This window comes from Calonectris borealis, chromosome 1 (genome assembly GCF_964195595.1).
Source record: "Calonectris borealis chromosome 1, bCalBor7.hap1.2, whole genome shotgun sequence".
NCBI classification, from domain to species: domain Eukaryota; kingdom Metazoa; phylum Chordata; class Aves; order Procellariiformes; family Procellariidae; genus Calonectris; species Calonectris borealis.
Window position 1 is genome coordinate 18,721,835 of NC_134312.1, and position 9,844 is coordinate 18,731,678.

The window sequence follows — 9,844 nt, forward strand, 5'->3', positions numbered from 1 at the left end:
GAGAAGACTAGACTAGACTATTTCAGTTGGAAGGGACCTACAATAATCATTTAGTCCAACTGCCTGACCAATTCAGGGCTGACTAAAAGTTAAAGCATGTTATTAAGGGCATTGTCCAAATGCCTCCTAAACACTGACAGGCTTGGGGCATTGACCACCTCGCTAGGAAGCCTGTTCCAGTGTTTGACCACCCTCTCAGTAAATAAATGCTTCCTAATGTTCAGTCTAAACCTCCCCTGGTGCAGCTTTGGACCATTCCAACGCGTCCTATCACTGGGTAGCAGAGAGAAGAGATCAGCACCTCCCTCTCCACTTGCCCTCCTCAGGAAGCTGTAGAGAGCAATGAGGTCACCCTTCAGCCTCCTTTTTCCCAAACTAGACAAGATCAAAGACCTTAGCACCGGCGGGTTATACTGTGTTGGATGCACCCCAGGATGTGGTTTGCCCTCCGGGCTGCCAGGGCACACTGCTGACTCATTGAGCCTGCTGTCAGCCAGCACCCCCAGATCCCTTTCTGCGGGGCTGCTCTCCAGCCACTCCTCTCCCAGTCTATACTTGGGCCTGGTGTTACTCTGTCCTACAAAACATTCCTGGCAGCGGTGGGATTCGAACCCACGTCCCCAAAGAGACTGGAGCCTTAATCCAGCGCCTTAGACCGCTCGGCCACGCTACCCTGACAGTAAATCCATTTCAATCTCCAGCAACTATATCCCCCAACCAAAACTCAACTTTCCACGGGATATTTAAAAAAAAAAATCTCCATCCATAACTTAAATATGGTAGGAAAAAGGACCAATAATGGCTTTTTCTACAAGTAGAGGTAGACACTCCTTGCAGTGCACCACATATTTCTGGTCCCCTTGTTAGCTGTCAGGGAACATCAGCTGGAAAGTCCTAGAAATATTTCCTTGCCTATGAACATTTTCTGTGAAAAGGAATAGTAGTACCTAGATTTCATGGAATGGCATCCTTCTGGGGTATCATGTTGCAATTATTTTTACTCTTTCCTTGCTGCTTGAAATTTTATTTGATTCATGCACAAAGTTTAAAGTTTCGATACTTGAATCGAATCACCATATGCCAAAAGTTCAAAAATCTCTTCAGTCTCCTTGAAGCCTTCTCTTCTCCAGGCTAAACAAGACAGGCTCCTTTTGCTTCTCCTCACAGGGCAGGTGCTCCAACCCCCACCTGTCTTGGTGGCCCTTTGATGAACTTGCTACAGTTTGTCAATATCTGTATTGTATTGGGGGGCCAAAACTGGACACAGTACTCCAGATGTAGTCTAATGAGTGGTGAATGGAGGACAATAATCCTCCCCTTGATCTACCACCTCTGCTCCTGTTAATATAGCCCAGGAGGCTGTTGGATTTCTTTTCTGCCAGGACATGCTGTCGGTTCATTTTCAGCTAGCTGCCTGAGAAGACCCCAGGGCCTTTTTTCACAGAGCTGCTCTCCAGCTAGTCTGTCCCCAGACTGTATCACTGTAGGGGGGTCTTCCTTTCCATGTGCAGGTCTTGGTATTTGGCCCTGTCGAAATTCATAATGTTCCTCAGCCCATTCCTTCAGCCTGTCCTTCTGTATAGCAGCCCTGCTGTCAAGCATATTGACTGGTCTCCTCAATTTGGTATCATCTCCAAAGCTGATGAGAGTGCACTCCACTGCCTTTTCAGACCATTGATAAAACCATTAAACACAACAGTTCCCAAGTTAGACCTCTCTAGCACTCTATTTGTTACCAGCTTCCAATTTGAGTATGACCCATTAACCTCTACCTGTTGAGCCCAATTATTCTGCTAGGTTTTTATCCATTGGTTGTTCACTCACCCAGCCTTTAGTGTCCTAACTTACATGCAAGAACATGGTAGAAGACGATGTTGAAAGCCTTGCTGAAATTTATATAATTTATATAAATGACATCCCTCACTCTCCCCTCATCTGTAAATCCAGTCATTTTATCACAGAGGCAACCAGGTTGGTCAGGCATGATTTACCCTCAGTAACCTAGTCACCTTCTTCTCCTTCATGTGCCTAGAGATGTGCTCCAAGAGGACTTGCTTTATGATCGTCCCAGGGACAAAGTGAGGTTGAATGACCCATAGTTCACCAGCTTTTCTTTTTTGATACTTTTTGAAGATGAGTGCTTTTCTTCAGTCCTCAGGAATCCCCACCAATCTCCATTACCTTTTAAAGATGACAGAAAGCAGCCTTGCAAGGACATTGGTCAGTTCTGAGCTTCACTGCTTCAAGGTCACTACAGCCAAGACTGCTATTGATTACCATCTTCCCAAGCAGTTATTCCTTGCCTGTGAATAGCAGAACCAGCTGTGTGTCACACAGGGTTGATCCACCCTGTACTTCTGTCACCTTCAAAAATCTGCTTCACTGCTTGCATCCCACTGCACTGTCATTCCAGCAAGGAACAGGGAGGTCAAAATCTCCCATAAGAGTCAGGGCCTGTGATACAGAAACTTCCAGGAATTGTTGTCCTTTTATGCCTTCTCTGAAATACTATTGATTTGAATAAATTGAATGAGAGGAGTCTGACCATAAAATAATCTTGTCATTGCCCCTGAGAGAACAGAAATTCAGATGCTGAACTTCAATGAGGTGCTGTGGTGAACAAGGCAGATTCTCAATGTGCAGTCCTGACAAGTGCAGGCTTGACAACTAGGTGGGTTAGCCCTTTCAGCATGCGTGAGGGGCCTGAAGGTACAGTAACTCTAGGTCTGCAGATAGATGGCTATAGCCTGCATTCTGAACACAAGCACTTCACAGAAACAGAGCACAAGATCAAAGCCATGGCAGAGCTGAATCTGGTGGCTTACATTCACCTTGAAAAGTCATAGTAATGACTAATATTTTATTTATAGAACTGTAGTCAGTCATCTACTTAAAATATTCAGGATTCATAGTTTATGCCCAGGTGGCATAAACCAGTCATACAATCAGCAGATCCGACCCTTTGACTACTGCACTTCCAGTGAAGAATTTTTGGACAGCAGCGGGAAGTCATTCAGCACAAGATTTGCTAGCCTCCGTTATAAGTTTCATTCAATCCTAAACCTTGGTCATTTTAATAGCAAAAAGATGCAGACGAAGTGCAGCAAGTAACATTTCTAAGCCTTTGCAGTTTTCTGCAAAATTTCATTTCACTTTAAATCTTTGCAAAAAAAAAAAATAGCCTATACTCTTGGAGTCTACTTATAGTTCCTATGATGAGAACAACAGCCAGTTTAGGGCTGGAAAAGAGGTGCTAAGGGGGTTTGTACAGGAGGCTGGGGAAAAAAAAACACTGGCATTTTAAAGTGGACTAGCTAATCTATCACACAGAGATGTGCTGCACCTCATTCAGACACTCTCTGGGTCCATAAGAACTGCTGACAACGCCTAACAGGTATACACTTTTTCTGATTATAGACAATAAATTTATGGCTGCACTAGTATAGAATAAACTTATTATGTCTTTCCAGCACCATTATGCTTGAACAACCATGACTAAACTCCTAATCCTTAACTTTCTCAAGTTGGGATAACCTCTTAGATCACTGTTGTGCAGATATACTTTAGTGAGCTCTCAGACAGCTAGACCTGAACTTTGAAACAGTACACTTATAGCAGCACTATGCCAAGCTTTGATTTATTATTTTTGTTTCTGAAAACTAGGCTTATTACTTCAGGATGTTGCTCTGCTGGGTGATGCAGAGATACTAGCTCACTCAGACGTAGCACAAGACAACACTGTATAGTGTAGAGTGACATGGAAATTCAAAAAATAGCAAATTAAAGCTCCAAGCATTTTATTTGCCTCTTCTACCTGTCAGGGGCTACCCACAGTTGTTCCAGCATGGCTAGATACAAAAGGTTTATCATAATGCTTTCTCAAGGTGGTATATTTTACTAATAAACAGCTTTCCATTAAGATTTATACTACATATTGAGCTTAAAGATTTGATTTGTTCTAGTAGGGATCATATTTTACAAATCTAAATGATTGCAAATACATTAACTTATATCATCTTTGAGGATTTTTTTATATTATTATTTCTTATCAGAATTGCAATAAACTGCAGGAGTCTGCATATCTGTTATAAGATTACCCCATTGCTTTTCCACATAGGGTGTGTTTAAACTGATAAAGTATGTAATTTTAATGCTGCCTTTGTTTTAATCTTAATCTTGGCTTCATTGCAAATGCAGTCTTGATAAATAGTAATTTAACTGATGTAATTTTTGTCACCAAGAAACTTTCTCACTGATTGGTGAAAATGTCTGTATGAGGCAATATACATACACACATGTATGTATGTATAAACATTTTGAAAATCACATTGGTATTCCCAAAAGTTTATTCCTCAAGACAACTTTTCATGTGGTTTCATTTATATTATCCTCTGAAGTAAAATATAACAAGAAGTTCAGAATTTACCCTGTCAAATTGTTCTATAATTGAAATATACTGAAGGAGAAAACTATCCAGTCAGCTAATAAGATGATGCTGGTTATTCTATAAATAACCACCAAATGCTAGAAAATTTAAGATAATAAAGTTTTATTCTTATTGGACATATTACTGCACTTGGAAATACAAATACTAATACCTCAATATCAACCTGTAAACTACATTTTCTGTGAAAAGGAATAGTAATACCTAGATTTCATGGAATGGCATCCTTCTGGGGTATCATGTTGCAATTATTTTTACTCTTTCCTTGCTGCTTGAAATTTTATTTGATTCATGTACAAAGTTTAAAGTTTCGATACTTGAATCGAATCACTTACCATATGCCAAAAGTTCAAAAATCTCTTCATCATTTTCACCAAAATTGTGACAAGGGTATGTTTTTTTCTGGGGCAAGTGATAGGTTGTTGGCTGGAATGTTGAATGTTTCTGCACGAAAAACATATTTTTCTAAAAAAGTCTCACTGAAAAGAAAGAACCTCCAAATGTGACCATTTCCCTGCAACATTTTAAAAAATACTCATTGAGTATCTTTTTGTTTCTCTCTTCTTTATGTTTCTGACTTCTTCCTCAACCTCCCTTTCTTCTCACCAATTAAAGAGCACCCTTTTTTGCTACTATAATTTGTCTCTTTATTCTAAAATCCTCCCAGCCTATTCCCACTTCAGTCTGGATTTCTCTTCATTATCCTCAATATTTCTTCTCCTCTGTTAACAATTTAGTCTTCTTGACAGCTTCCAAATGTTGTCATGGGAATTGAGCCAGCTTTGTGATGGCATTTGTTGTCTCTCTTGTCTGGTCTCAACCTAAGCCTGCTGATGTTTTTGCCAATCTCTTTTCCTCAGAGACTCTTTTGGTCAGAAGTGTCAAAGACAAACCTCAGCATCTCCTGCCTGCTGAAGCCTCAGGGAATTTAACAAGTACTTTTAATTTTTTTTTTAAATATATATCTTTAATTAGTACACACAATAAATACACACTGTAGAAGACAGGAATTGTTGTATTCAGAGGTGGCAATTCATGAGAAATCGTTTTTGTACCTACAATGACCCTTTAGTAAAAGAACAAGTGGGTCAACAAACCCTAGAAGGAAGAATTTTGAGGAATCGGATCCATGTTTCTGGTTCAGTCACTTTTCCACCATATTCTAACAAGCAGCTGAATGAGGGTATTCCAGGGCCTGTAGGATTTCAATCCGTTCTTCTGGAAGGGCCAGTCACCTTTAGAGATGCTCTTTACATAACCCATAGAAGACCAGAGTTTGCCCCATCTTGTTGTAAGGACAGCAACACCACATCTCATATGGAGGGAAGGACAGGTTTCAGGTAGATGCAGAACTGCCAGATAAAACATAACTCTTCCCCTTTTCATGTTTGGCCCTGTATTTCTGCAGAAAGAGGAGAAAAAGAAACAAAGAAAGGAATAAATCTGACTGAGAAATCAATAAACTTTGCTAAGATTTAAACTCCCCAATTAATAATCTGCCCCCCTTCATTTTTAATTGTGTGTCCTATTAACTGGTATTACTTTGGCTTCCAAAATCTTTCAAATCTTATTGTAGCTATTACCTTTTATGGTTAGTTTCCTATAAATACATCAGAGCTATTAATGAGTAAAATAAAAATACTTCACAAAAAGAATACATTGGCACCATGCTTGTTGGGTTTTTTTAATGGATCTACAGTGTAAAATGAATAGGACTGAGCCACATTGTTCTGCTTAATTTGTGAAGAGAAGTACAAAGAAATAACATAGAGCTATACCAAAAACTTAATATTCTCTTAAATTGCTGTTATCATTTTGTGAGAGAAGCTTAGTTTTGTTACAGCTGAAGAACAAAGCCAAGGAAATTGAATAATTCCAGCTAAACTCATATAAGTATTAGATTCTACAAAATTTCTGCCAAACTTTTATTATCTGCTTATATACACATATGGTTGCTTAGTGTCTCTCAGATTATTTTCTTAGTTTTCTTTCACCAAGTGATAGAGTGAAGCAAGTTTTTGGCATTTTTCAACCACACCAAGTAAACTCCAGGGATATTTCTCCTAGTCTTCCTAAACTGCATATGTAGCGACTTTGAATACAAGCAAAAGCATATGTTTAATTTTACTAATATTGCAGGAGGCCAGCAGAGGCAAAATAACATTACAGCACTCGTTTTTTTTCAACAACTTTGTTATTCTGAAGAAGCCAAAGCGTTTTAAAAACACTATTTTATTCTTGAAATAACTACTGCCTACCTCTGTTTAAAAGATGCATAAACTAAAATCCCATAAGGTTTAGTGAGCTGCCTGAAATCAAGCAATGAGTTAGGAAGAGCACTTAGGGCACGTAAACTGGTTATAAACTGAAGGGTGTTTGTGTGAATAAGAAAATCTGGAACTACCAAATATATTATAGTGGTTAAATGGCAGTCAGAAATTAAGTAGAGAAATGGAGCTGGGGACGATTCAAGCTTTGATTCTGTCTTTTCAGCAGATGGGGAGACTGCAGAAGGGGCAGTTGTTCTCCAGCCTGTTTGCAGCACATTCCCCCATGGCAGTGAATCCCAGCCCTCGATACACACTCTCAGACCCATCACTCAGCAGGCTGGGAGACATGTAGTGGTCTTCACCTCACTTTGCTGTGTGGACATACTAGGGAAGTTAACCAAAAGTTGATTGGTAAAGAAACTACAGAAGAAGCACTATAGAATTGTGAAAAGTAAAAGAAATATAAACTATCCTCTGTATGCTCTCATTTACGATGATTAGGTTTTTTATGTACAAATCAAGATTAGTTTGGAATCAAAAGGATTGGGAAAAAGCAGAACATGAAAATCAAATAACTTTAATTAAACTTTTCTCGGTTTTACGAGCTGGAAGACCTTTTTTTTTTTTTAATTCAAGTTTCTTTCCTTGCCAATTTCATTTTTTCTGAATTTTCCACAGACTGGCTTTTCTCTTATGACATATTTATTATAGAGTGTACTGAAGACCAAGCTGGAATTCATTCTAATATGAACAAAAAACAAAAGAGAGAGAGAGAGAATTAAAGAAAGGAAAAGAAAGAGAAGAGGGGGGGAGAGAGAGAAAAGACAAACACAGTCCCAAAAAACTTTCCACAATTGTTTCCAAAGTTACTTCCAATCTTAGGCATTTAAAATTTACCCTAATCCATGAAGTGACCACCTTCTGAAGACTATCAATTTGTCAACACATCCTTTTTTTCTTGCATAGCCTAGCAAGATGAAAGTTTTTCCTCCTGTATCACTACCAGTTTCTTCCACAGCAGTACCAGTTCACACAAAAATGACAGCAGAAACACAGCTGTCAGACTAAAGATATTTAGTTTGTCTAGTTTTGACAGTGAGAAACCCAGAGTATTTGCTATTTCATGAACAGTACAAACATCCCAGCTATTTTTAACCTATGTCATCATGATCAAAAATAAAACTTACATGAAACACAGCGTGAGCCAAGCTGCTTTGGATCCATTTCAAAAATTGCACCCCTTGGGGTTTCTGTTCACTTCTCAGCCAACTGGGTAGAGCTTGGAGGCACAGGGACAGAAACAGCTGCCTACAAAATAACTGATCATATTCACCTCACATGCTCGAAGCTAGAATCAGCTAAAGGTCTCATCTACTGTAACCAATGGCTATCTGAGTTTCCCATTTTCTGACAAGTTATTTTAAGCAATGAAGACAACTTAAGAGATTTAGTGCTGTGCTACATGAAAGCCCAGAAAACCATTCTCATGCCATTGGGTAGTCTAACAGCTTATACTTATTTTCATACGGTGTCATCCTGTATCATGATCCTCTGCTACATGCCTAACAAAACCACTCTCCATTCCTTCTCCACAAAGTTTTTATTATTGGATATTTTCAGTTTCCTGAAAGAAATGCAATGTGAGGGGGGAAAAAAAAAAAAATTAAAAATTCCAGAACACAAAATGCAGCATACTAGGAGGAATAGAAACAAATCTTTGTTTCTTAAAATGTTCTCTGAAATAATCTAATTGATAGTATATCTCTAGATTATAATGAGAGAGAAAAATAGCTGGTTTTAAATTTAAGGATCTGTGTTCTCTTTGCCTTTATATTCTGTGGCACTTGCAGTAAATCCAGAGTAAGACACTGAGCTTGGTAGCGTTGCAGGCAACCTAACATGGTTAGAGAGAGTAGAATCAAGCTGAACAAGTTAAGGCTTTATAGTGCAGTCATTGCATTTATTTTACTAGATAGTTTGAGAGGCTTTGTTGCTTCATGCAGTTTTTTTACCATCTCCTTTGTAAGCTACAGTTAGTTCTTTGGTTTTATATTTATATAGAGCTTTATTTAAAACACCCTTGCCAAAATCTCAAAACACAATGCTCTTCCTGTGAGTACCGATACAATGTTGTAACCAATGCTACAAGCACAATAACACTGCTGGAAACATTAATGGAGGAAACATGGAATACCTTTTCTCCTCTCAGGCTTACATAGATATTACAAGAAATATATCATTGTTGATTTACAGGACAACTGCATAGCTTCCAACATCCTATCAATTCTTCCCAGAAAGTGTCACAGAAGCAGCACTTTCAAAGACTGATTTAGCAATATAGCAATTTCTCTAACAAAGAATGTATTTTTAATGATGTTTCACCATTTTTTTGACAATGGCTTTTCATGTTCATTTATTTTAATTATGCTGTGTATATGTTAAAAGATCATTCCCAAATCCATGAGGACAAGACTTATCTTTAAAATGAATCAATTATATTAAAAAAAAAACCCAAGACCAATAGTAAATGATGTTACTGAAATTTAAGAATAAGGTGAAATGCTCCGAAGGCATTTTAATAACAAGGAGGGGAGAGCCTGTGTGACTCTCCTTTTCTCTGTGAAATGCGTGGACAAGGGGTCATAAGTAGACACATGGAGCAACACATGTGTAGCAGGCTCAGTGTGCAAGGAATTGCTTGTTACTGTAGTGTGTCTGTTAATTCAACCAATGACTAGTGAAAGTTAAAATATATTCAAGTGCATTGAAGAAATTGAGGAAATTTATCCCATGTAGTTTCAGTATGTCTGATTTCACCACATCTGAGTCCAGCTGTGTATCCGGGTTGCAATGTTAGAGCAAAAGTGCAGCTGAAATTAAGATTTTTAATCTGATTATTATAAACCTAGAATACAAATTCTTCCCTAGCCTCCAGTATAGTCATTATCTCTCACATTTCTATTGTGCAGAGCTATCTTTTTACAGCACAAACTTTTTCTCTAGTCAGCATATTCAAACCCATTCAAATAATTAAGATTTACAATACACTACGTGTGACCGGTAAGACAGTACATATTAGCAGAAGCCTTCCAAAGTTCTTAGAAACTTAATTTTCTAACAGTCTTTCAAA

At 38.3% G+C, this 9,844-nt stretch overlaps 1 non-coding gene across 1 annotated transcript; it reads right to left on the reverse strand.

Annotated features, from left to right (window-relative positions):
• Positions 1-591: 591 nt before the first annotated feature.
• On the reverse strand, positions 592-673 carry TRNAL-AAG (transfer RNA leucine (anticodon AAG)). The gene has a single exon. It is a non-coding gene; the product is annotated as a tRNA-Leu (tRNA).
• Between the last annotated feature and the right edge of the window lie 9,171 nt (positions 674-9,844).